The sequence below is a fragment of the Narcine bancroftii genome, chromosome 3 (genome assembly GCF_036971445.1).
Source record: "Narcine bancroftii isolate sNarBan1 chromosome 3, sNarBan1.hap1, whole genome shotgun sequence".
NCBI classification, from domain to species: domain Eukaryota; kingdom Metazoa; phylum Chordata; class Chondrichthyes; order Torpediniformes; family Narcinidae; genus Narcine; species Narcine bancroftii.
In genome coordinates this window covers 131,738,534-131,766,220 of record NC_091471.1, presented here as the reverse complement: position 1 = coordinate 131,766,220, position 27,687 = coordinate 131,738,534, and the positions used below count along the sequence as shown (strand labels likewise).

Genomic DNA, 27,687 nt, shown 5'->3' with positions numbered 1-27,687 from the left:
TCTGTAAAAAAAACTATGTTACCACCAACTTCTATAATCAATACTCCCAGCTGCCAAAGTCATGACCCTGCATGTGACCGAATCATGGGAAGTTAAGTTCTTTCACAATCTCCTGACTTAAACCAATCTGTTCTCAAAGTTGGATTAAGTACACAATTGATTGCTTTATTCAGGAAAGCTGCATGTGTTCGTTGAACACAATTTCAATCCCATTTTCAAATGCTGGTGATTTCTCCAGATGCATAATAAACAGAAACAATAAATTGATTTATTCAATGTTTACAAAGACAACCAGTGTAAAGTGGCCACTTTGACAAGTATCAATTACAGATTTGTGAAAAGGCACAAAAATCAGAGGTTTACATTGTTCAGTTATTGCACCTGAAAGAAATCTCAGAGAAGCACTGTAGAAGACCAAAACAAAGTGAGAACTTTCAGCTCTCAGAACCATACAGCATCTGATAAAGTGACAGGAGCAAACATGACCCAACGTTCCAGAGCACACAATGCATTCTGTTGCCAGTATCATAGAGTTGAACTGCATGGAGACAGGCCCATCTGATCAACTCATCTGTCTGAGCTCATCCCATTTGGCCCATAATCCTGTCAACATTTCCCATTCACATACCTGTCTAAATTACTAATAAACAAGATAACTGTACCAATTGCAATAGCTTTCACTGGCATCTTGTTCCATATGAATAAGTTGCCCCTCAGATTCCTTTTGAATCTTTCGTTTCTCAACTTAAATCCATGTCTTCCAGTTGTAGACTCCCCCAACCTGAAGAAAAATACCTTCCATTTGATCTATGCCCAGCTGTGTATTGCACAGAAACCACAACATGGTTTCTACAATTCTGTGGCACATTAACGACAACACCCGAAGCAAATTAATATGAATATGCTCTCACATTTTCAGAATGTCAGTCAGACTATGGCTGTGCTAGTTTTGACCATGTCCTGTTAAAGTTAAAAAAAATGAAATCCAATCTAAAACAGTTGTTTAGAAAACCAGGCATTCTGAAACTATTAAGAGGAACTTGCTATATTAGGTCCACTACCTCTTATGGGATACTCATATTTTTAAATTGATAGCCACAATAAAGCAATTAATAACCTCACCTGATTACCGTATTTTACAAACCAGGCAATTCCACCCACCCCCCCCCACCCCGCACATTATATGCATGTGCGTGTTATATGAGAATATTTTTACATGTTGCAAGAACGTGCACAATTAATAGTGAGCGTGGGAAAGTCAAACCAGCAACTTATAGCAGGCATGATAATATAATAGCAGCATTGAAAGAACGTGTACAATTTATGGCAGCAGTGGGGAAGACTCACCAGCAATTTATTGCAAGCATGGGAAGTTATAGCGAGCGTGGGAATAGAATAGTGGCAATGAAAGAACAGGCACAATTTATAGCAGGCATGGGAAATTTTGATCTTAGGAATATCTCTTTGTACTTAATTAATGCCATGGTATTCCTATGAGCAGGACATTCTGATTGGGGAACTGCACCTCATCAGTGTTGATTGCCCAGACCCATCCCTGAGGGAGGAGATTAACATATCAAGTGCCTCTGATTTGAGATATTAGAATTAAAAGATCCTGCTTAACTCTGAAGCACAATCTATTTAATTGATTCCTCTCCAATGCTTGTTAATGTGTTGCAGCAGGATATCATCTATATAATGGGTGATTGACACCTCTGGGGGAAATGATTGAGTGTTATTTGCAGGAGATTAACTGTGGATACTGGTATGTGCTTTGCCTCATGTCCCATTTAAATCCAAATTGATTTTGTCAGTAGGTACTTAGAATCAAATACTATACCTACGTGGTATATGTGTGTGCTTGTTCGCATTATATGAGTGAAAATATGCTACTCAACCTCACCCAAAGAGATTGGTTGGTGTGATGTGGTTATTTGTTTTACTGCCTGTATTTACAATTTTTCATATTTTAGCCTAGTGAATATCACTTAAACATCAGGCGCATTATTCACACACAATTTCCCCACTCAAAATCAATTAAGAATAACAATGTTACATTTCAGAGCAGATTTAAAGTGCCAGTGAAATTTGTATTTGTTACCTGCAAAACATTGGCTATCTTAACAGTCATGAACATCGATTATCTCTGGTCCAGTTCTCAATGACATGAGCAGTCTCCTTCTATAGGAATTCTTTCTATTACTTTCTATGTCGAAAGTATCACCTGCTTCTTAGAAAGACATCCTGAAGTATTTTACACATACCAACAACCACCTCTTTCCTTTGAGCACCATGAATCAGTTCAAATCCAATTTGGAACTCACCCCATCCATTTCAAAACTCAACAGAACTTTGCCTTGACCACAATTCTATGACTACATCCCAAACTATTTCATTCTTCTGCCCAGCTACCTGCTCAGTGGGAACTAATGTTCTACATCTTGCCTGATCCTGAGCTTCGTTTAGCCTCAAATCTTTAGCTCAATATCAGGCAATCACACTAATATACCCATAAACACCTGCAATAATCTATTACCTAGAAGAATACAATGCTACAACACAGAAATTTGTTCTTTAGGCTGCTCTGAAAGGGACCTTCCCTTCATCTCTTGGATACTCTTCCAAAGGGAATGCAATGTCCACTTCTTTGCACTGCTTTGAAAGGCAACTTGAGATGTATTACAAGCGAAAAACATAATACAATGATGTTTGGGACTTATTAGAACTTAAGCTTTTGAATTCTTTTGCAATAAGTTTCAGAAACAAAAACAGAACATGTCAAAAATATTCAGCAATCATTCATCAGTAATGTTCAGATGAAAGGTCATGAGTCTGCTGCATTAACTGTGTTCTTCAATCTCCATAGATGCTACCTGGTCCACTCAAAATCTCCAGCATTTCGGTTTTTCTTTCAGACTTTTGGCATCTGCAGAATTTTGCATTTGTAGTTGGCTCTCCATGTATACACCCACAGCTGCTGAGGTGCAGGAAGATATTAAATTGATACTAAGATAATATCTGTAAGTCAAAGAGAAAATTCTGAAACAATTTAGACAAGAAGCACTCTTAGTCCATCAAAGTACACTTGCAAATTTAACCTTGGTTCATTAAAGGACCAATTGGTCCTTTGTGTCAGGATATAATTTCTTTCCCAGTCCAGTATGACAGTTAGCACTAATGAAGGTCCACTGGGGCTTCTCTCTCCATTGAACATTACAAGATAATTAGTTGCAAGCAGACACCATCCAAATGGCTGCTCTCCTTACTTCTTCATCAAGACTTTTTCTCACCACTCATCTCTCGATACAGCAAGAAATTTTCATTACCGTGATAAATCAGAATTTAAGAGCACAACTCATGCACTGAGTTGAGATATGTGGAAGTTTTTTAAAAATTCTTGTGCTCTACTAGAATGAGAATGTGTAACATTGCCTACTTTCACTCCATGGCCCCTTGCCAATCTCCTGGGCAAGGTGCCAGCAGAGTGATTTTCCAATTTTTGAAAGATTTTTAAACTTTCCACTAGCAATGATATGATTCCCTCCTCTACCCCTTAGGAGAAATTGTAAAATGGGAAACCAAATTCAAATCGTTTCTGACCTTATAATGTCCTCCATTTAATTTAAATCAACCAATAAAAAGTATAGCACCGTGGTCTCATTCAATACACTATTCCTGAATTCTTGAAAAGCATAAGAACATGGAGTGACCTTGTCCTGAGGTCTGCAAGACCCAATGCCAGAACTTTGGTCATACAAAAGCAAAATGCTGCAACCATTAAATACGGGAATAAAATCAGAAAATGACAGGAACACTCAGCTGGTCAAGTGGAAACTGGGGAGAAAAACAAAGTTGGCATTTCAGATCTGCAACCTTTTGCAAGTTCTGATGAAAGCTCACCAAGCAAAAATGTTATGAGGTGACGTGTTAGCTGTGATTGATGGGTCTGCGGGGATATGACATTCTCAGCTATTAGCAGACGAATGTATCCCAGATTTATGTGACCCTGCATCAGAGACCAGGGAAGAACCTGAGTAGCATGCACTAGCATCTGGCACTGCTCCATCCACCAGATGGAGGGTCTAACCTAGGGGACTCTATGGAGCAAAAACAAGACCAAGGCATGGTTTGATTTTGGAGAGTACATAGAACTCTCAGTCACTGGTTGCATGCAAAACAGAGGTCAACATATTCTGGATATTAAAGGAATCAAGGAAAACAAGGACAGGACAGGAAAATGGACTTTAAAATAGAAGATCAACCATGATTTGTGGAATGCTAGGGAAGGTTTGATGGACTGAGTAGCCCAATTGTGTTACATTTTTGCATGCTTTTTAACCCTACAATAAAATTCCCCATAGATCACATTAATAGTCAGGCCTCTCTCTTGAGTTTCAAGGAGCCACACAAGTTTTACATTTTTAAATGCCATCAAGGTGTTGATATTACTCTTGATTTTCAGTGTGCAACCAGTGTATGTTATAATATTAATAAAGTTAATCAAATTCTAGCTTCAACTGATGCCTGAGGAAATAAAACATATTAAGTAAATATGATTCAAGCAAATTTTATTAAGCAATCTATTGTCTCTGAAGCTCAAGGCAACGTGAATCTACTTCAATGCACATCCGTCTCATAATGGTATTCCACATTCTGCAAGGAAATAGATGCAGAAAGTGGATAGATCAAGTAGCCTTGATGAGACACACAAACCTATCTACTACCCCACAGCAGCCAGAGGTTTGATATTGGCTGTGCAATAATCTGTGAACAATCTCAGCACCCCAACCAAATTGAGTGTACCACTGAAGTCAATCAGACAAAATTTGGAACCCACAAATATAAAACATGCAGTACAGCAATTGCACTGCCACTCAACTGCATGAGAATTTTTTTTGTATAGGCGTATCTCAAAGTAGAACAATAGTTGCATGTAGCAACAATATACTGAACAAACTCAAGCTATTATGGCACCAGGATATTACATGATGCTTGTATTTTTTCTGCACCTTGCTCCAAGTTGCACTCTCCCACACTATTCATTTTAGGCTACACATATATAAACTGACCAATAACGCAGAAAAATTAAATATGCTATTCATTATCAGCACATCTTGCTGCTTGGAAGGAACTCAGGGCAAGTCACAGGAAAAGGGTGTGGGCATGCTTGCTACTTCCTTCTGGCCCTGTACTAGTTTTGCTGTCCAACCAATTGTTTGTGCAGTCACACAAGAGTCAGTCTTGGAGCAGTTTCTATGTGAATGTGGAATGATGCAACACATCCTGTTGAACACATAGCCCTGTGGCACCTGGTACTTCCTAAAATTAAGCCATTTAATTTGGTTCAGAAATCACCGCAAGGTAAAAATATTTGTTTCATCTCCAAGTCTAAGTTTCATTCGGTAAAAAGGAATTAATTACAAATAAACTAGTCTTTAAAGAAAAATGCAGCATTTTCTATTAGTGTCATCTCAGAAGAAGTTTATAGAAACATAGAAACATAGAAGATAGGAGCAGGAGTAGGTCATTCGACCCTTCGAGCCTGCTTCGCCATTCAACAAGATCATGGCTGACCTTAAAGTTCAGTACCCCGTCCCCACCTTCTCTCCGTAACCTTTAATACCCTTATTCGGAAGAAATATATCTAATTCCCTCTTAAATATATTTAATGAACCTGCCTCTACTGTCCTCTGTGGCAATGAATTCCACAGATTCACCACCCTCTGGGTAAAGAAATTCCTCCTCATCTCGGTCCTAAATGGTTTGCCTATTATCCTCAAACCATGGCCCCGGGTTCTGGATTTTCCCATTATTGGAAACATCCCATCTGCATCCACTCTGTCCAGTCCTGCCAGAATTTTATATGTCTCTATGAGATCCCCTCTAAATCTTCTAAACTCCAGGTACAATCCCAATTTGCGCAATCTTTCCTCATAAGTCATTCCTGCCATTCCAGGTATCAGCCTGGTGAATCACCTCTGCACTCCCTCCATTGCAAGAACATCCTTCCTTAGATAAGGTGACCAAAACTGCACACAATACTCCAGGTGTGGTCTCACCAAGGCTCTGTACAGCTGCCGTAAGGTATCCTTGTTCCTATACTCAAACCCTCTTGATATGAAGGCCAACATACCATTTGCCTTTTTAACCACCTGCTGTACCTGCATGCTCGCCTTCAGAGACTGGTGTACAAGTACCCCTAGGTCTCTCTGCACTTCCCCATCTCTTAATCTATTGCCATTCAAATAGTAATCTGCCCTCCGGTTTGTATTACCAAAGTGGATAACCTCACATTTATCCACATTATAGTGCATTTGCCATGTATCTGCCCAGTCCCTCAATTTATCCAAATCACACTGGAGCTTCCTGACCCCCTCTTCCGTGCACACAAGCCCTCCTAGCTTAGTGTGCAAATTTGGAGATATTACATCCAATCCCCTCATCCAGATCATTAATGTAAATTGTGAACAGCTGGGGTCCCAGAACAGATTCCTGTGGCACCCCACTGGTCACCGCCTGCCACTCAGAAAACGAGCCATTTATCCCAACTCTCTGTCTTCTACCTGCCAGCCAGTTCTCAATCCACATCAATACTTTGCCCCCAATCCCATGAGCCTTGATTTTGTAAGCCAGTCGTTTATGCGGGACCTTATCGAAGGCCTTTTGGAAGTCCAGGTACACCACATCCATTGGATACTGGATACATTCTCCATTATCTAAACTTACCTTACCAAATAAAATTGGAATACTACATTATCCACTCTTCTCAGTTGGAAAAATGTTTCTTCCTCAAAGATTACAAAGTTTCAAATCATCTTTTGAATCTAAAAGTTTTCAAATGACAAAAGCAGTCACTGTGTTAATAAGGAGTTTTATACATAATTGCAGCACTTATATACAATCCCAAGATATTTAGTCGACAGATTCTGACCATTTCTTGACAGTCACTGCTGGAGTGACAGAGTTTGACTAGAGTCAGTTGGCAAAAACCAAAGAACATAAGGTAATAATAATCACATAACTTGTTTTTAACAACACTTACTCAGGAATATGCATATTGACAATTCCATGAACTTTTTGTAATTTTTATGATCTCCTGACAATCTCAGTTTAAATATTTTATCTGAAAGATGGCATTCCGGACAATACAGCTCCATAGCAGGACCAAACTGAAGGAGTATTTGTCCTCAACACACTGAAATGTGACTAGTACATACTATCTCCTAATTTAAACATTTTCAGATGATTAGTCTGCTCGCAAAAATGAAGGATCAAAATGTTTTAAAATCCCACTGCTCATTTCAAAGTTCAGTTTCACAGGCACATATATGAAAAGACCTGAACCATTTTTTTTATAAAATGGTTTCATCAAGAGGATTATATCCTTTATGTTGCAGCAAGGATGGATTTTAGTCCCCAGTGGGTACAGAGCAATTTCAGTGGTTCATGACATTCTTATGGCACTGATAGCCCTCTGAAGACCCATGTCATCAGCTAAAGGTTGAAAGCAATATGAAAAAAACATATCTGCTTCCTTGTGTGCAAACTCCTTCTATTTGAATACTGGATGTTTCGGTCATTGAAGAGGCCAGTTAAATGATTGGCAATGCAACAAGAAAGGCGGTAGTGGGCTGATCCTGGTGTATTTGCAAAAGTTTGGGACTTCAGGTGGTATGACCTCATCAATGATTCAGAGAATTATGAGAAGCTGGCTGTATCCACAAAACTCACTCCACGAGAATCAAATCTCAGTATTGTGTTGGCTCCCTTTATGAGTGATTGAAAATATGCTCGAAAAATGCTGATTTATCATTTAAGAGTACGTTGCAGAACAGGGGTTCTGATATTTGTGCCCATTTTCTCTAATTGGCATTCAGAATTACTGGCTTTTTCTGTTGCTCGATTGATACCTCGCAGTCCATCCTGAGGCAAGCAAACCTTGTGTCTCCAACACTGCCTGCCTCTAATTTAGATGTCTTCAGTCTTACTGGCCTTCCTATGACTTTTGAAACATCCCAGATAGCCGACGGCACACATCACCCCCCCCCCCCACCAGAAGCAGAGCATATTCAGGGGGAGGGGGCACAGACTGAAATCATAAAATATTTGTCATGCTTTTTTAAATGTAGTCAGCATAGAAGATACTGAACTTGACGGCTTCACAGGGAAGGGGACCCATAAACCTTAAGCAGAGTTCTAAGGGGGCCATAGCCAAAAAAAGAGTTGAGAATAGCTAGCCTATAGAAGTTGGTCCCTGTTCTAACATTTTACTTTAAGGATTTTTTAATCCAAATTCAGAGAATGCCTAATTTCAAGTGCATTACATCAATATATTGTGTAAATGTTTGTGAATAGTAATTCATGTTGACTTTTTTTGAAGTCTGATTTCTTCAGTTTTAGCTAAGTTCAAATTTTAAAAAAACTATTTGAACTAATATATTCAGAATATGCCTATATATGTCAGGATCAAATCTGGTCATGATTCACTTTGTCCATTGTAAATCTTGAAGCCTCACCACATAAAAAGGCAATAAAAACATGACTTAAATTGTTCTTTGACTTTGAGCTTTTTATTGTTGATTTGAAGAGAATGATGAAAAGAGGATAAAAGAAATGGAAAGTATTCATACATCAATCTTTTTAAGACTTAAGCATTTAGAATATACAAAAATGTGTTTGTTCACTCTTTCAGTATTCTTTCATTTCCTTGCATCAAAGTGATCAACTTTCTCCAACGTCACACTTCGTTCTTCTCCTACAATTAATTAAAGCTGGTCACTTCATATTCTGAAGAGCCCAGGATAACAAGGAAGCCAATATTATTTTCTTCCCTGTGTTGGGCGAATTCCCCCCCCGCTACCTTTCTGCCACGTCAACTGCAATGCGCCACTCAGGCCTTGCAAACTCTTAACAGATTTTGCAGAAAGCAGAAAAACTTTGAGCTTCTTGCTCTCACACCTCACTGATGGTTTAGATTGTGTAAAATATCCCAGGATTTGCTTTTTAAAAATTCAAACTCTCTGTTATTCTTTGCACACGATTTATAACAGATTCTTTTTAAAATGATGCACTACAGTAGAAGTTCATTACGGCCACCAAAACCTTTGGCACTCAGTTACACCCATCTAATAACCCTGTTTTGGAAGATGGCAGGAAACTGGTGTGCCTGGAGAAAACCCATTCACCATCACAGGGAGCAGGTACATAACCAGTACAGACTGTAACAGATTAGAACCCAGATTGCTGGCACTGCAATAGATTTGTCCTAACCATGCCACCAAAATGGGATTCGCTCCAAGCCAAAAACTTGTATTGAGGTACAAAATTTTCTGCCCAAATATTGAGATTGGTATGCTCTCACACAGAGGTAGTGAATGGTATTTGGCAGCCTCACTCAACAGATCCCCAACTACAGTCAGCCATAGTCACTAATTACACAGTGGAGGTTAGCAGCATGGGGCAGCAGAATGGCGAGCATAAATGTTAGTGAAGCATCTTAAGGGAAATATCCAACAATCATGTGTGGACAATAAAGTGTGGACTCATTGATTTTCTCATTTTTACCTTTAGTTTTACATTTTACAGCTTTCTGACACAGTTGACAGCCTCACTTTCAGTGACTCATCCTTTTCACTTAGCTCTTTCCTCAATAAATTGAAGTTATTTCTGATATTTTCCTTTCCGTTTCCCAGTTACTTACATTGTCTTTTCCTTCCCTTGTATATTTTCTTTATCCACCCTATTTATATATTGGACGTTAACCAACTTTGAGCCTAAAAAAAAATCATTCTGGCCTCTTGAAAAAATATACATTTCTGAGAATAATTTCTTGTAAAAAAAAATTCATGAAAATGTATTAACACTTGATGTGCCTTCAATTGACAGATTCTGGGTAAGAACACTTATGCAAATATCACTGAGGCATTGCTAAAGCTCCTGCAATTAAAAATATTATTTTCCTGAATGTGTGTGACCACCAGTTAATGTCTCATAATGGTTTCAATTCAATCTGGGTTGTGGCTTTGCCAGTTATCCAAGAATTTCTCTTTGTCGGTCATATCATTTGTGATCAGAGGTGCTGGGTCCAATCAGGAAATTTCTTTTTGATTTTCCATGCACTGGAAAAACCCACTTATGGAAAGATCAGGTTCAGAGGGCAGGTCACCAGCCCAAAAGAACTGTTTGGTGGGTTACAAAAGTTTGGGGTCAAGTTTATTATCATCTTACTGCATGAGTACAACCCAATGAACCAGCGTTCTCTGGTCCTCACTGCAAAACACACAGACACACAACCTGACATCACACATTTAAAGATAAACAATACATATGCAGGACAAAAATTTCTGTACAAATAAATCAATCGATTTTGTTTCATGAATACAAGAATCTAGGATGGTTCATGGGAGCAGTTCCTTTGGTTGTTCAGCATTTCTTCAAGCCCGCGGTAAGAAGCTGTGTCTTAGCCTAATGGTGCTGGCTCTGATACTCCTGTATCTCTTCCCCAACAGAAGCAACTAAGAGATGTGTGCGGGCAAAAGGGGTTCTCAATGATTTGTGCATCCTCTTCAGACAATGATCCCAGTAGATCACATCGATGTGGGGAAGGGGGATTCCAGTAATCCTCCCTGTCACTTATGGTCCTGTGGAATGGTCTCCAATCCATTTCTCTGCAGCAACCGCGTTGCAGCCGGCCAGAATGCTCTCGATAAAGCTCCTATAGAAGGTTGATATGATCATGGCCAGTAACCGGGCCTGTTTCAGTCTTCTCAGAAAGTGGAGTTGCTATTGCTCCCTCCCGACAAGTGATGAGATGTTGAGTGTCCATGATAGGTCATTAGTTAAGTGAACTCCAAGGAACTTTCTGCTCACCACCCTCTCTATTACAGAGTTGGTGATGGGTAGTGGAGAATGGTTGTTCCTGGACCTCCTGAAGTCCATGTTGAGTCTCAGGTTATTAGCCTCTCACCATATCATGAGATTTTCCACTGCTTCTGATAGTCCGACTCATCACTGTTGCTGATGAGGCCAACTAGTGCTGTGTCACCTGCACACTTGGTGACACTGTTGGAGCTGGATCTGGCAATGCAGTCATGGGTCAGTAGCATGAACAGGAGTGGGTCAAGCACACAGCCCTGAGGCGCGCCAGTGCTCAGTGTGATAGTGCTCAACATTCCACTACTGATCCGGACACATTGCGGTCTTTCCGTTAGGAAGTCCAGAATCCATTGACAGAAAGGGGTGTTGAGCTCCAGCGAGGACAGTTTCTCCTCCAGCCTCTGGGGAAAGATCATATTAAGTGCCAAGGTGAAGTCAATGGAGTAATTGCTGTTCACCATTCTGTCCTCAGAATGAGAGCAAAAAGGATGGAATGTCAGCGGACAGACTGGGAACATAACGTTTTCAATGCCATCCTTGTCCTCAGGAGGTTTGATGATTTCCAAGTACTGTGACCATGTGCTGCCCCTCCCCTCTTCTGATGCAGGGCATCACATCAAGCTGGTCTATGCCTCTCCAAGGTGGAGCATTCTTGATTGGAAATTTTTTCAACAAGACAATCTGGCTGAAATTGGTTCAAGTGGAGAGCAGAGTCTTGATTCAGTAGTTGAGTTACCCAGGCAACCAGTAAAGGCCACTCTGCAAAATGTCTTATGATCAGAACAGTCTAATGAGTCAATGAATGACTCAACTTTATTGAGGTATCCCTTATGTAAAACCTACAGAATCAATGTTTAACTGTGACTTGCTGCAGCTTCCCAGGTATATAAAACACACAGGACAGAGCAAGAAATATAAGAAAAAAAAAGTTGGTGGTGGAGCAAAAAAATGACCTGAGTCAGTAGTGAGGATAGATCTTTGGTGGTCTTTGGTGGTCTCTGGAGAAATTCATGAACCTGATAGCTGTTGGAAAGAAATGTGCAGTTTGGACAACATTAAGGAAGAACTCTCAACTGGCTCATTTTAATTATGACTGAAGCCTGAGAGCAATATTAAGCTGCACTCAAAGATGTGTGTAGGTTTAGTACAACACATCTCCTGGTGGGATGCCCCTTCTCAGGGAAGGTGTGGAGAGAGAGGAGTTGCCATCAGTCTAGTTTTATCCTCTGCAACTCAACAACACAGAATTTTGAGCTCCACGGCAAGTCCCTGGGTGCAGACCTAGATGGACATCAATTGCTATTGAAAGGCACCTTAGCATCTTAATCGCACTTTCAGAAATGACCAATGCTATTTTTAATTTAAACTTTCATTACTTAACATTTATCGTGTCATAATCTGACCAAAAAAATTGTGACCTAAAATCAATTTCAGCTTATTGACACTTTTCTTAAGCAAACTAGCATCCTTTCCCAAACATTTTCTTTTGACCAATAAGTAACTTTCCCATTTCTATGGCAAAGTGATCAGAGCTGGTAAAGCATCTCCTGCTACATACAACCTCACTACACAACTCTCCCATCATCAACCCCTCTGCTTAATATAATTTTCTTATTGCCAACAATTTTTCTGTTTAACTGCCAACTGACATTATGGTCTCTCCAGTTAAAGTTGCCACCTTAATGTGACAGATTATTATACTTTATATTGTTTTAAAGGAGATAAATTGTGGCAAGTTTTTTTTGTGTAGGTTACATACAGTCACTTCAAAACAGATTTCATTTAAAATGCTGGAGCTCTGCTCAAGCCAGTCAGCTCAGGCTCCGAGTGCCTTTGCTAAAACTTTGAAGAGTGCCTTTAAGGGCTTCACAAGTAGGTGTTAATTTGACATGCTGTGGAGTAATGGATTATTGTTTTGGAAAGCAACAGATTAATGAATTCGGAAGGTTAGGTCTGGTTCTGCAGACTGTCTGAGTGCAGTTGGCTGTTCTAAGAGGGTCATGTGATTTTCTCTGAGAGAGAGAGAGAGAGAGAGAGAGAGAGAGAGATTCAGTTCTACAGTTCATTGGGGCTCGAACATGAGAAGCTTCTGAAAAAAAACCATTTAGACTGATTGTGAGTTCTTAGTTCAGCATGATCAAAGCTCTTGTGGTCAATACAAGAGGAGAGGACTCGCTGCATAATGTTTCACTTGAAATAAGGAAAACAAAAAGGAACTCTGTGGTGACTTGAAAGAAAGAGGTTTACATCTGGAAAACTCTGATGGGGTAAGTTTCTTCGGCAAGACACTGCAGTGGCTGATCAGAAGAAATCAGTTGTGGGTGTACAACGAGCAATAATTTCTCTCTGAAAACCTATAAGAACCTTCCTGAGCGGTAACCAATTACCTTTCAAGCACCAAAGCCTGGTGAAGATTCATAAATGTTAAATTATGTGCACAGTAGAAGAATTGCCTGATACTGGTGAACTTGGAGAAGTGAGAAGTGAAATTGGACTGTGAATCAAAGAACTTTTTCTGAACTTACACGTCCAGTTAGAATTAGAAGGGGTAATTAGGTTAAGTAAATAGTAATGTTAAAGTTTGATCCTGTTTTCATGTTTAAAGATAATTAAAAGCAACTTTTGTTTAAGTAACCATGTGTCTTGGTGAATTTCTATGCTGCTGGGTTTTGGGGTCCTCTGGGCCCATAACATAAGCAGCAACATATGCTGAGTTACAGACGTTTATATTTCATGTGCACACAAGATCCTGGAAGAAACTTGTTGAACTTCTAAAGCAAGTTAGGAATGATGACTGTCTACTTTGGACAAAATATTGAGATGAAGAATGGTTAAGTTGCTTTCTTCATCTTTTCACCGACCATTAAGAAATCATTATACTGCAGCCACATCCACATTTCAAAACTTCCTGAATTTGTGTTTCTTTTGCTGAGTATGAGCCTAAGTTGGAAAGATTAACCAGGGTGTTGCTTGGACTAAAGGGCGCGAGTTTTAGGAAGAAGTTGGATGGCCTGGGTCTTTTTACTTTGGAATGTAGGAGGCTGAGAGGTAACCTTATGGAGTTGTATAATACGGTGAGGGTCAGAGTTAAACTGAAACTCACAGTCTATTTCCTCAGTGGTGATGATTCTCGAACTTGAGGACATATGTTGAAGATCATAGGGGAGAGATTTACAAGGGTCTTCAGAGGCAACATTTAATATCTGGAATGAATTGCCATAGGATCTATACAAATGGGTACAATTACGATGGTCAAAGGACTTTTGCCCAGATACATGGATAGAAAGGGTTTAGAAGGATATGGACCTTCTAAATGGAATGCCAACTTGGTTAGAAAAGATGAACTGACCTGATGAAGTGGTTGCATGCTGTCTGTCTCTTTGATTCTATAACTCTGGTAAGTCATCACATTTTGGATGGATGGAGACATTGTTTTGCTTTAATCTAAGTCAATGGATGGATTCATTTATTCAAACCCAAGTACATTGTCAAGCTGCTGACTAAGTAACTGTTTCACCAAACTGGATCCAGACTACTCTCATCAAAGACCCCAGCTGATAAGATCCTTTATCACAACCATCAATTCGAAACATGAACCTTGCTCAAAATATTAAACAATTTAAAACTGGTCACTTAATTAGATTATAATTTTTAAAAATGCCAATAGCAAACATGAAAAAAAAATTGAAGAAATGTATTTTGTTTATTATTCCCAGCCTTTTGTCAAATTTATAATGTGAACAATCAAAAAAGGTGGATATTTACATTGAGAAATTGATAAATACAAGTCGAGATAATTTGCAAATGGGTACCATTCTTACACTGAAATCCTCTACTTGGACACTGCCGTTAGTGGTTGTCTGCTGCATGGGTGAAATCTTCCACTATTAGTACAATCTTTGTCTTTGGCTTGGCTTCGCGGACGAAGATTTATGGAGGGGGTAAAAGTCCACGTCAGCTGCAGGCTCGTTTGTGGCTGACAAGTCCGATGCGGGACAGGCAGACACGGTTGCAGCGGCTGCAGGGGAAAATTGGTTGGTTGGGGTTGGGTGATGGGTTTTTCCTCCTTTGCCTTTTGTCAGTGAGGTGGGCTCTGCGGTCTTCTTCAAAGGAGGTTGCTGCCCGCCAAACTGTGAGGCGCCAAGATGCACGGTTTGAGGCGTTATCAGCCCACTGGCGGTGGTCAATGTGGCAGGCACCAAGAGATTTCTTTAGGCAGTCCTTGTACCTTTTCTTTGGTGCACCTCTGTCACGGTGGCCAGTGGAGAGCTCGCCATATAACATGATCTTGGGAAGGCGATGGTCCTCCATTCTGGAGACGTGACCCATCCAGCGCAGCTGGATCTTCAGCAGCGTGGACTCGATGCTGTCGACCTCTGCCATCTCGAGTACTTCGACGTTAGGGATGAAAGCGCTCCAATGGATGTTGAGGATGGAGCGGAGACAACGCTGGTGGAAGCGTTCTATGAGCCGTAGGTGATACAGCAAAGAAAAAAATGCATCCAATTTAGGAGTTTGAAACTAAAAATATTAGCGTAAAATATTTAAAGGAATATTAAAATGTTTCTTAACAAAATGCATCTTTGCACCACGTTTATTGTAATAGGTTTAATCACAAAGCAAGAACTACATGGCATGCCACATAAAGATATTGGCTTTGTAGAGCAATTGGTTTTGGCATAGTCCTTTGTCAGATTAAATGGTTTATTTTGTTGTCTACATGTATACAAGATTTCAAAGATTAAGCTTTTTGTATTTCAGCGATAAATATTTTAGGCTTGCTTTGTTCACATAAAGAGGATTAGCACTAAAGCAGCAATTGATCTGAAACTGATGTGGCACCAAGAAACTCATAGCAATTTAAACTGATGTATTAAACGTAAACTTAAAACAGGGTCTGAATCAAATATTCCTATTGTACTGATGCTCTTACAGCATTAATGACAACTCCCACTGCCATCCCAACCCACCAACACACTATTGATTTTCACTTCATTTTTATTTCAATGCAACTTGCCCTCCATTTTTAAATCAAGATATCTGCTTACATAAATCTTTTAAGTTCTTTGATTCATCAATTTCCTACAAAACAAATTCTGAATGATAACTTAATGATTGGAATTAATTTTTTTCCAAATTGAATGGAGTCCTCTATTAGTTTGGAGCAGTAATTTCAGCTGTACTTCAATAAAGATTTTAAGGATACAAATATTCTTATACTGTGCTTTAAAAAATACTTTGGAAAATTCTTCCATCTATTCTTGTTTCTCCATAACACGACTTTTCATGGATATTCTCTCTTTGTAAAATTACTCTTGGAGCAATGGTTCAGGAACTGCTACTTGACAATCTTACTTAGATAGACTTTTAAGTTCTGTAATTAAAATAGCTTTCTTTGTTTTGTGGTCTGGTTATATATATCACACCTAAACTGTCTATAGCCTCTTACACACTTGCATCCCACTAAATTAACCGTTCGGTGTCCTGGGATAGGAATGGAAGCTTGGCTTTTCACACTTGACCACTCCTAACTGGGAAACTGGACGCTTTCACACTTGCAAGGAGCCATCCCCAGGATTAGGACTGTTCTACCTTCTACTGGTGACATCATGATACATTGAGCGATGGTGGACCTGCTCTAAATCCTGATCTTATATTTGAACAACATTAATCATGCCTAATTATAACATAATTAAGCTTTATGTACAGCACAGTAATGAGCCCTTCAGCCCATTGTTGTTGTTCCAACCTATATAAACCTTTATAGGGGACAGTGGAAAAGTGCCAGCAATAAATAGCAATAGCAGACAATTTTTAAACAGCGTGGGAAAGTTGGTTGCACTATCGCGTACAATTTATAAATACCATGGGAAAAAAGTGATGGCGGACTTGCCCCTCCCAAAATTCCATGTGGCAGAGAAAGGGCTGTATGCATGGCTGCATGTGCAGCGTATTCATGGAGGGGTTTCTCTGCCGCACAGTATTCTGGGAACTCAGGTCCACCATTGCTTCTTCCACAATCTTTATAAAATGTGCGCGATAGCGCTACCAATTTTCCCACGCTATTTAAAAATTGTCCACTATTTGCTATTTATTGCCTCTCTCTCTCCCCCACTGTTTATACCCTCATTTTAATCTTTTCTTCCTTCACATTCTTGCACTCACGCAAAAATTTGGGTCATTTCAATCCAACAATGCAATTACCCGTTTCACATTTGCCTGATTGCTAAGCCGCATCAATCCCCGACATGAGATGACATCATCTGATGACGGCGTTGAACAGATTTTGCTTTCGCGCTAGACACTTCAAAGGCTGATTGGCAGTCAATTCCTGGGATAACTAGCAAGTGTGAAAGGGACCTGTATTTGATGATGATACTGGTGCCTAACGTAAATGTTTCTCATGTAATGCTTTTGAAAGACCTGTAATAAGTGAAAATTACACATTTTTATTTCAATATTGGTCTCTCTAAGTGACTGAAGCACATTTTATGATCGAAGAAGGAAAACCAGATTCTGGATATTACGAAGGTCAAAGGACTTTTGCCCAGATACATGGATAGAAAGGGTTCAGAAGGATTATGGATCTTCTAAATGGAAGCCAACTTGGTTAGAAAAGATGAGCTCTCCTAATGAAGTGGTTGCATGCTGTCTGTCTCTTTGATTCTATAACTCTGGTAAGTCATCACATTTTGGATGGATGGAGACATTGTTTTGCTTTAATCTAAGTCAATGGATGGATTCACTTATTCAAACCCAAGTACATTGTCAAGCTGCTGTCTAAGTAACTGTTTCACCAAACTGGATCCAGACTACTCTCATCAAAGACCCCAGCTGATAAGATCCTTTATCACAACCATCAATTGTGAGCAACAAGGTGTCACTGATGAAGAGAAAATGAAATCCAAATAAAATAAATAAATTTTCATTTATTTTCATGAAGCATATTAGTGAAATGTTATATTCTTGAGAAATTATTTTCAGGTTACAGACACTGGGTCTTAACTTGGAACTATTTACATCTTTGCTGTATCCTGTCAAGAATTTTCAATGTTTAAAGAGTTACAAAGATATGTTCTATTTTATGGAAATAATAGCACTCTTACCAAGTTTTCAGGGTTTTAATATGTGAAATAATTTCTTTGTTAATTTTGGATAAACATTACTCAATGGATATGTTTCCAACAGAATAAAGTTTATCCACTCTGTGATCTCCTTGTAGAATCATCACTTAGTTGCAGTTTCTCCCTGATGTGCAGTGCATCTGTATTGTGATGGCAGAACGAAACACATCTTTGTTGTTCTGATTCACTCCATCTTACTTTAATTCTTATTACAGATCACATTTCATCTCTTGAAGTCAGATTCTGAATGGAATTCATTCAAAGAAAAAAATAATTTTCCTGCACCAGTCGTGTGATGACAGTGACAAAGTGAAGGCACGATTGTCCAGGGAGATCCAAAACATTGCAGTTTATATGCACACCTCATTTTCCTCAGGGAAGACTTTACTCCGAAGCAAAAATATATCAATCAAAAACATATCAAAGGAATAGCTGTGTAGTGCGCTTAATATTTAGTTAAGATAGGGGGTGAACAATTTTCTTTCTTCCACATAATTCAATAACCATGTCACTGTCATTCATTAGGATTTGTATAACCATCAGCAACAAGTAAAAACAGCTATAAAATAAGAGTACCATTGAGGTACACAAATCTCTAACTAAAATTAGGATCAAATAGGTCTTGGTTCCCACTGCCTGGCAGTTAAACTGAGGGTCGTTACTTCACCCTTTGATTTCATTGCATTCCCATCAGTCGTATTTGCTTTGGAAATTCAAGGGCTCCTCAAGATGCTTCTTAAATCACGAGAGAGGATTTGCCTCTACTGTTCACTCAGACAGAACATTCCAGATTCCAACCACTTTCAGAATGAAAAAAGTTATTTGTCAGATCACTTTTAATTCTTTTACGCTAAATGTATCATCAACTCCAAGTAATTGAAGTACAATCATCTAATTCTGTCTTCATTATACATTGGAGGTCAGAGTAGACCAGAAAGTGCATCCTGGACCAGAGGACAAGGGAATAAATAGTAGCATTTCATTTCATTCAAAACTCAGAGGGTGGCCCATCCTTTCCCATCCCAATCAACACCAAAGAACATGCCTTCTCCATATCACTTGACTGTGGCCTCCGATCAATAAAGTCCTCCTCCTGGTCAACACACTCTGAATACTTAAAGAGCTCGTGTGAGACCTTGTCTATTCTCCCTTTAAAATTAAGACCACTGTGTAAATTATTATAAACAAATTACTATTCTCCGTGATTAATTTATAATAAACAAAAAGAATAAAATATAAAAATGTTAATCATTAAAAAGATGTTTGCATGAACAATCGGTGACAAGTGCTCTTCACACTTTTAACCATGTCACTGTAGATCTCCACAAGATAGTCCTCAAAATTATAGTGTGATTCAAGTACACAAATATTAAATGATTTCTTAGGAAACTGTTCTGTGTGCTGTCTAAATAGGTCATAATTATGACCGACATCAACCACACGAAAAAGGTTAAATGCAGGCTTTAATAGAATGATATATACAGCTAGGTCTTGCCTCTGTGCAAGCCCAGGTCAGAAGGAGGAGCATGAGCTCCGATCAACTTTACATACAGGCTCGTCAAGTGGTGGCCCCTGGTGACCTAGTGATGTAATGGCATATCACCACATTCACCCCCCCAAAGGAATTTGGCCACGCTCCCCCCACCCTGCCCCCCACCGCAAGTTCATAAGTCCACGATCTGGTGGGCTTTCCTTAGTCTCTTGGACCTTCGGGGTACTGGGCAGGGGAGGTGGGGGGGTATTGGGGGAAGAGGATCCTGTCATTGGGTGGTTGAGGGCGCAGGGCTGCTCGCCGGCTACAGAGTAAGGGTATGCTGGGGGGATGTAGGGCTTTCCGGACAGGTACTGGCTGATAGAGATGTATCGGTTGGCAGTTCGTTTTGGGGTGATATGATGATCGGTTGTCCTAGTATCTGCTATCTGTCTTGCTGGTCCGTCGGGGTCCATGGGGTCTGTGATCCTTCCTCGTCATACATGATACCGGTTGGCATGATGTCCCTGATGGCTACCGAATCTTCCCATCCATTGCTGAATGCGTCGTAGTAAAGGTTCGCGTGCCTCAACCCTACTGGCTCCATCAGCGGGTCAGTTTTGTGGGGCCTGCAGTGCTTCCAGAGGTGCGCCGGACCCGGTGTCATCAGCCATCTAGGCAGCACCATGCCCATCACGGCTTTCCTTGAAAATGAAAGCAAGCGGACATTTGGAGTCATATTTTTTGCGGTACACAACAGTGAGCGTATCAAATGTAAAGCTTCCGGTAACACATCCTGCCATCCTGCAACGAGTAGATCTTTTGCCTTTAAGGTAAACAGTACTGTTTTCCAAATAGTGGCATTTTCCCTTTCCACTTGCCCATTACCCCTGGGGTTGTAGCTTGTAGTGTGGCTTGTGGCGATACCTCTGTCCCATAGGTACTGCTGGACTTCTGAACTCATGAATGCAGCACCTCTGTTGGTGTGTATATAGCTGGGGTACCCACACATGCTGAAAATAGATTGCAGGCACTTTATTACTGTGGCTGCCGATACATCGGGGTATGGAATTGCGAAGGGGAAGCGGGAGTATTCATCTATGGCATTAAGGAAGTAGACATTCCTGTCGTAGGAGGGGAGCGGGCCTTTAAAGTCAAGGCTATGGTGTTTAAATGGACCTGTACACTTCCCTCTGCCACTTACTCCCTTCTCTCACCTTTTTATTCACCTGCCTCTTTTTCACTCATACCTTGACGAAGGGCTCAGGCCCAAAACATTGGATACAATTTTTTTTAAACTTTCTAGAGATACTGTGAGACCTGCTGAGTTTCTCCAGCTCTCTTGTGAACTGCTATGTAGCCCTGTCTGGCCGGTAGAACTGCTGTTTGCATTCCACGCAGATGGGACAGCCCTTGTTTCCTATCCTTGCCTCCTCCACCGAGAACGGAAAATTGTGGGTCCTCATGAAATGGAAGTCTAGTGACCCGCAGGTGGCCCAGCTCATTGTGCAAGCTCTGCAGCTAGGATGTGTGATTGAGGGCCGCACAGATGCCCCTGGACAGTGCATCTGTGGACTCATTGAGCTTCCTGTGCCGGAATAGAATGTCGTAGTTGTATGTGGAGAGTTCTATCCTCCAGCGCAAAATTTTGTCATTTTTTATTTTCCCCGTTCTGGTTGTCGAACATGAATGCCACGGATCTTTGATCCGTGACCAGAGTAAAGCACTTACAAGCCAAGTAATGTCTCCGATGCCTCACCGCTTCTATGATGGCCTGTGCCTCCTTCTCCACTGCCGAGTGTCTCACCTCTAACCTCTGTAGGATCCACGAGAAAAAGGCTACCGGTCGCCCCTCCTGATTCAGTGTGGCCACTAGTGCTACATCTGAGGCATCCGTCTCCACTTGGAAGGGGATCGTCTCATCAATGGCCCGCAGGGTTGCTTTTGCAATCAGGTCCCTAATCTCTGTAAGGGCTTTGACGGCCATTGGGCCGAGGGGAAATGCTGAGGCTTTTGAGCGGGCGGGCCCTGTTGGCATAGTTTGGAATTGTGCATAGTACATGAACTCTTTAATGTTTTTTGTGTGTGAGGGACTGGGAGGTCTAGGAGTGGATGCATGCGGGTAGAGTCCGGGCTGATTTCCCCATTTTGTACTACGTATCCCAGGATCGCCAGTTTCTTAGCACTATAGACACACTTGTCTATATTTATGTTAGGTTACGTTCCTTAGCTGTCTGGAAGAAGCGCTTGAAGTTCGTATCATGGCCGGTTGAGAGTGGCTGCAAATGGTAACATTGTCGAGGTAAGGGAATATTGCCTGATGTTAATACTCATCTACTATGCTGCCTTGAGGTCTATAGTGGAGAATACCTTATACTGCGCAATGCTGTTCCCATGTCCGTTATGCGTGGTAGTGGATTGCCAGGCGTCCAGCTGCGTAAACTTGTTAATGGTCTGACTGTAGTCGACCACCATCAATCAGCTGCTTCTCCCCCGACCTTACTACAACTACTTGGGCTCTCCAGGGGCTGGAGCTCTTCTCTATAATGCCCTCTTGTAGGAGTCTGCGAACCTCTGCTCTAATGAACTCTCTATCCCGCAGGCTATACCTTCTGCTTTTGGTGGCTATTGGCGTGCAGTCCGGGGTGAGATGAGTGAATAATGGGGGAGGTTCTACATTCAGGGCTGTCAGGCTACAGTACTGTTTGTCCTTAAGGAGCAGTGGCGGAAGGGGCCCATTGTGATGTTCTCCAATTGACATTGAAAGTCCAGCCCGAGCAGGATGGGAGCACAGAGACGGGGGAGAACTAACAATTTAAATTCCTCGTACTTGGTGTCTTGTCCTTCCAACATGACCTTGCAGAAGTGTGCCACTTTAGCTGTGTGGCTGTTGGACACAAACAAAATCTGGTGGTCACTAGAGTATGTGTTCAGGGCAAAGCACTCTACCAGCCCCCAGTCTATGAAACTTTCAGTACTCCCACTGTCCATCAGGCAATTTACTTTCAACCCATTAATTTTAATACTAACAATCGCATTTGATAAATCGTGTTGTCTCACCTGGCTCAGACGTAGAGAGGTCAACATGGCATGTCCTCTGTTCTGGTATTCAGTGTCCTAACCATAGTAGAACTCTGGGTCGTATTCCTCCCCCGATGGTGGTGTCCTCTGTCCGGTATCCTTTGTCCAACATGGCCAGCTGCATATGGCACTCTGTTTCTGTCTACCTGAGGAGGAAGAAGAACTTTCCTGCCTCTCATTTGCATGAGAAGAGGTTTTGGTTAGAGCCTTAGGGCTTCTGTAGGCTTTTGCATAATGCCCTTTCTTTCTGCAGTTTGAACAGCTAGCTTCCCTAGCTGGGCAGAGACCTCTGGGGCTCCTTGTGCTGCCCATAAAAGGAGCACTTGGAGCATTCCAGTGGGGATACAGCTGCTATATGTTGCCCTTGAGCACTAGTGTTCCTCTCCCTGTGCAGGGCTAATGAGTCCAGCAAAGTATACTCCTCCAGTTCCTTTCTAGTATCTTCCAGAGCCTCTGCGATAATTTCTGCCTCCTCCAGCCTGACTGTCCCCTTTTCTTGCAGCCTCTGCCTGATCTCGGTAGATCTGACGCCCGCTACAATCCCGTCTCTTATGCGCTTGTTCGCATACTCTTGAGCAGATACAGTTTTAAAAGTACACTCCCTAGCTAAGTCCTTCAGGGCGAGGACGAAATCTCTAACAGACTCCCTGGCTTGCTGCGACCTGGTCATGAGCCTGCGTCTGGAGTGGAGCTCGCTGTTCCCTTTATTATTGTGTCTCTGCAAGGTGCTCAAAGCCTTTTGATAGGACGCAGCATCCTGTATAAGAGAGTATGGGCGATTCCCCCAGCTGCGCTAGCAGTAGTATAAGCATTTCTTCCTCCGACGTCCCATCAATCCCAACATAGTTTAGGAGATACCTCTGCCATCAGTTGAAGTGAGTGCTTCCCCCGAGGGTCCAGGGGTCCAGTTCTAGTCTGTCTGGCCTCAGAATCTGGCTGAACTTGAGCCTCTGATTCGGTGGCATTGGAGGCACATACCGAGCCTGATCCGTTCCCCACGCGGTCACTCAATCCTGGGGAAGTATGGGCGCCCTCTGGGGAGTCAGGTTAGCTAGTGGAGCAAGCTGTCCTCACGGTCCTGGCAGTAGATGAGATTGGGAGGGATACTTGCCATATGCCTTCTGCCCGCGCTTGTCGCAACCCTTGGTTATCGAGCAGGAGTCCAATGGGCTGCGTGGCTAGACCCGGTCCCAGAGAGTTACTTAACAGTTAGGACTCTGGGACATTCTTCACCTGCCCCCAGGTGCTTCTGTCCCTCTCACAGTCCTCGGTCACTGGGCGAGTCCCTCTCTCTGCCGCGGCTTCAGTCCCGCGGCTCCCCGCCTGGTCCATACTCGGCTGCACGTGCATGGGGGACATCTCCATTTACGAATCTTTAGATCTGGTTTCAGTGGAGTCAGGAGCATGGGCGAGAACAGGAGTAGCTTCCATCCCGGATATAAATCACTCTAATAAATTGTGATCAAAATCAACCACACGAAGCAGAGTGAAGGTTAAATGCAGGCTTTAATAGGGTGATATACACAGCTAGGTTTTGCCTCTGTGCAAGCCCAGGTCGTCAAGTGATGGCCCCTGTTGGCCTAGTGGTGCAGTGGCATATCACCACAGTAGCCCTTGCTAAAAAGTTAGATCAAAGTTTCAGAAATTGAATGAAGTTATCACATATTAATATTTTTACCACATATTTTCAAGATCATGCACATTAACCCTTCTTGTTTTCCAACCTAACTCCAATTTTGGAAGAAGAAAATATAGCCGATGAAATCAAGGACTCGAGGTTAATGTGTTTTATTTTTATATTTGTTGTATTTTGATCCTACTAGGTTTGAGTGATGGAACCATTAACCTGAAATGACAGTTCAATGTTCGAGTTCCTTTGCGCATATCATCAGAACATAAGAACACAGACAAGGAATGAGTCTGTGAATCACTCATTATGCATCAAGTATTTCTGTAATATCCATCAGATTAAACCAGGTGCTACTCAAAATGTGTTTTGACAACACTTTATCAACACTTCACAACATGTCTTAGTCTGGATAAGAGTGGAAATTGTGCAAATATAAAGAAAATCAATGCAAATAAAATCACCCTGTTAAATACATTTTCTTTCTCAAAAATAAACATGGTTTTCTTGGGATGTTTGACCTTTGTCTCCATGCTTCCACATTTTGTAATAGACTGTTATCAATCTGGCATGAGGTTTTCCCTATTTATTTACATGTCACACATCTTTATGTTGACATACATTTGATATTTTACATTTAATTTCCATTTACCTCTCTCTCCTGGCTTGTTTCATTGCCATTCATGCTCAGGCATTTGTCTATAACAGGGACAGCATGCCAAGCCCCCATCACTTACATTAAAACCTCTCTACTCATTAGTGAATTAAATATTCTTGAAGATATTTAAAAGTAATGTCCAATTGGAACTCCATAATCAACAAGCTATCAACTAGACCAGCTCCAGTATACAAGCTCACAGTTATTCCAATACTGATCACAAATGGGTCTTTCTGCACAACCTATTATGCTATCTAATCCTTGACTGAATGATACAGAACAAAATATGCATTACTGCAATTAATATGGCAATACTCAGGAGAACAAAAAATGAAAGCATCCAGATATCTTGGAGAGTTCAAGGGATGAAGGAGATTGTTGAAATAATCATGGGTGAAATCATGGTGGAATCTGAGAGGAGAAATTTAGCATAGGTAAACTAGGAAACAAAGCAGGCCAAGTTTGAATCGAGGAGGTGGGCAACACAACCAGGAAAAGACCACAGTAAAGAACAGCAGATTCTGGAAATTAGAGCAAATAATGAGAAGCTGGAGAGACTCAATAGGCCAGTCAGCATCCAGAGTGTCAACATTTCAGGTCAGGGCACTTCTTCACGATTAAAATGGGAAAGAAAGATAGCAAGCATGAAAAGGTATGGTGGCAAGAGGTGATGGTATACCGGGTGAATAAAGATGGGTCAGGTCGCGAGACAGGTATGAGAGGAGAATATAATGGGGGTGGGTTTAGGTTTGAAGGAAGAGTATGGGACGAAGTAAAAGACAGATGGAACCCGATCAAGTAAGGGGTTACCCACATTTTGAAAATTTTAAGTTCATGCCATTGGGTTTTAGAATAGGATGTGTTCCTCAAGTTAATGTTCAGCCTTACCCTGGAAACGGATGAGGTTGATAACAGACAGATCTGTATTGGAATGGTGAAGGGCACTGAATTAGGAAGCACACAAGAGCAGAGTGCAGGCACCCAGTGAAATGGTCACCTAATCTGCAGTCACAGAAAATACAATGAATGCAGTAGATTAAATTGAAAGGTGTACATATAAAACTCTGCCTCACCTTGCAAGGTTTGGTTGTGGCCCTGGGTGGAGGTGGGTGGGGAGAGATGTAGGGGACAAGATTTGCAACTTCTGTGATTAAGAGAGTGGAAGGATGGTGGGGAAGTGCTGAATTTCCTGATAGTATTGGAAAAGTCATCTCCAGAGGCAGCAAAAGTATGGGTGAGGACTTGACCAGCAGTGACTGAAATGCAATGGGAGAGGATTTCAACAACTGCATGCTGTGAAAATGTTTTCCAAAGAAGAAACCAGCAGGTTATTTTCTTGCCAGCACTTCTTCACACAAGGAACTCCAGTGTCAAATCCTGCTGGCTGGAAAAGCTTAGATTTTACCATCAGAGACAAGACTGAAAATTGGTCACTCAAGAACTGCTCATAATAGATTGTCACACAACAGGCACTAGGGGAAATTTATCAAAAGACTGATTCTAAGTGAGTAAGGCACATGAATGTAAATTACACAAAAAACACATATACCAATTACAACCACATGTTTAAATGACTGGTGACATCGACATTAAGATTAAAATTCATTTTCCAGGATTCTATTTTGTAACTTAACATAATCTAAAATATTAGTGTAAACATAATTCATATTTATGTTACATTGCCTGTTACAGTTCAGTTAACGTTGCTACACTGCCCATTTACAAGGGATGCTGATATCCTTTACAGATAAATAGCTTTCAGCACCCTGTCAAACAGGGATTTGTACCATACTGCAGAGGGTAAACATTACCCCTCCATAAATCTTCGCCAAAGAGAGAGTTTCTACAAATTGATAAGGCTTATCCAAGGCTCTTGAAATAAGGAAACACTTAATGTTATACAACTTTAGCAAATCTACGTAGATGGCTGTCAGCGTCAGCAAACACTTGATTTGAAATGCAACTGTGCAGGGCATGTGTGATCAGGAAAATCACAGAGTAAATATTCCAAGCCACAATGATTAGCAAGTCTCGAGTTCATCAACAATCTCCATTGCCTACAAATTACAATTCTTATTGTTGGATTTTATTTTACATTTCTCATTTTTTCATCTGCAACATATCCAGTAGGAGAAGCATTTCATCTTTACCTTAACGAAAGAACTGCTTCTTTCAATTTCTCCGAGGCTGCTCTGATGAGGAATGGGTCCTTCCTCAACCAGAGAGTAATAGAAACAAAATTACTTACAGTTGCATCATCAAAATTCAAGAACAAGGAAGCCCAGCAGAAATAAAAACAAATAAAAATCTTCAGGAATCATACAGGAGACTGCAGATGCTGGACTGTGAAGCCAACACAATCCATTGGACAAACTCAGTGGGGATGAGCAGCAACAGTGAAAGAAAAAAACAATGGTCGGCAGTTTGAGCTGAAGCTTGTCATCAGGACTATGGAAAATATAAAGAGGGCAGGGTGAGGCCAGGGCTCCACAAAAGGTAAGCAAGCCAAGCAAAGGGAGTAAAGGGCAAGAAAAACAAAGGGGTCAGGTGGAGTGGGTAAGTAGACGACAAAGACTGCCAGTACTGGAATCCGATAAGGAAAAAGGAGAAAAGAAGTAAAAACACAATGCTGGAGAAACTCAGTAGGTCAAACAGTGTACTTTATATAGCAAAGATAAAGATAATTTGGGCCTGTGCCCATCAAGGTATATTATCAAGAAAAAAGGTGAGAATGACGGTATAAACAGAGTCTAAACAGAAAAGAAAGAGGAGAGAGTGGAAGAATCCAATGGGGAATTGGAGAGGGGTGTGTGTGTGTGTGTGTGTGTGTGTGTGTGTGTGTGTGTGTGTG

General features: G+C 41.1%; 1 protein-coding gene and 1 long non-coding RNA gene across 5 annotated transcripts in view; both read right to left on the bottom strand.

Moving 5' to 3' along the window:
* Window positions 1-27,687, bottom strand: part of ldb2a (LIM domain binding 2a) — a 576,008-nt gene that overhangs the window by 302,556 nt on the left and 245,765 nt on the right. The gene's annotated exons all lie outside the window — the stretch shown is intronic.
* Window positions 19,450-27,655, bottom strand: LOC138757562 (uncharacterized). Its single transcript, XR_011353699.1, has 2 exons — window positions 22,531-27,655; window positions 19,450-20,174 (listed from the first exon to the last, which is right to left on the bottom strand). It is a non-coding gene; the product is annotated as an uncharacterized lncRNA (long non-coding RNA).